This window comes from Morone saxatilis, unplaced genomic scaffold, assembly GCF_004916995.1.
Source record: "Morone saxatilis isolate NCDOM2014 unplaced genomic scaffold, NCSU_SB_2.0 Contig3, whole genome shotgun sequence".
Classification (NCBI taxonomy): Eukaryota; Metazoa; Chordata; class Actinopteri; family Moronidae; genus Morone; species Morone saxatilis.
In genome coordinates, this window is record NW_023339873.1 from 1,212,259 (window position 1) to 1,213,349 (window position 1,091).

Consider the following 1,091-nt stretch of genomic DNA (forward strand, 5'->3'; position numbering starts at 1 on the left):
TTAGGCTAAAAGTTTGAATTAGGTTTAGAGAAGGTTTAGAGACGTTTCCCCCCCAGGGATCGATAAAGTATTTCTGATTAGGGTGAGGATTTCTATAAAAGAAGATGAAGTAGACATGCCCTCTTTGGCCTTGTTTTTTATTCAGTTATACAAACTTGATTGGTGTACAATCAAAAGATAAGATACTGATTTAGACACTGTTCATGAGACAATTATTTTGTAAAAATATGTTTATAGTCCCCAAGCCTTGAACCCTACAATAAAAGATAGGCATAATCAGCCAAACCACTGATCAGAAAGTTCACTGGACCCTGGATTTATCGCTAGGCGGTTGTATGCCTTCGTCAACCAGTCAACTTGCAGTTTACATCCATGTTTGTCCAGAATCATTTAATATATGTGTGGAAGACTTTGAAGGAATATTGGCAGAACATAGTCGAGTATAGCTATAGAATGTGGCTCTTTCCTTTTCTCTTCCTCTGCGTGAGCTTTATTTTTCAGATGAGATCATTGATGAGAATACATGTCAATTCATACAGTAATGTGTGAGGTCACAAACACAGCTCTATAATATATGGAAAAGACCTGCCGCTGTTCTCCACACCTCCAACACAGACCCCTTTCCTGTTGACCACCAAAAAAGTGGACATTTGTGCCAAGTTTAATCCCCTAGCTAAAAAACAATGTACTGAAGGAGACTGTTTTTCTCTTTTCTTGTAGAATTATGTCTTTTGTGTTGTTGTGAGGTTTATTTTATTTGTTACTCTTTGGTTGTTGGTATAGCTGAGCAACTTTGAGCATTTTCCATTGTGGACAATATAAAACATCTAATCTAATCTAATTAGCCTCCAGTTAATCTCTTGCCATACAACACACCCCAGCTCTATAAGAGTTCATGGTTCAGTGTTTATGACTAGGCAATGATCTCTTATTGGAACTGCATGAAACAAACAAGGAAATAATCTCTTTAGTCCCTATAAAAGGATGCCGACAGACAGAACAGCTACAGAAGGAAGCAGTGTATATACTGGGAACACTGGAATACAGCAACTCCGCAGTGCATTTAAGACTTTTTCCGAAAACTTTTTTGA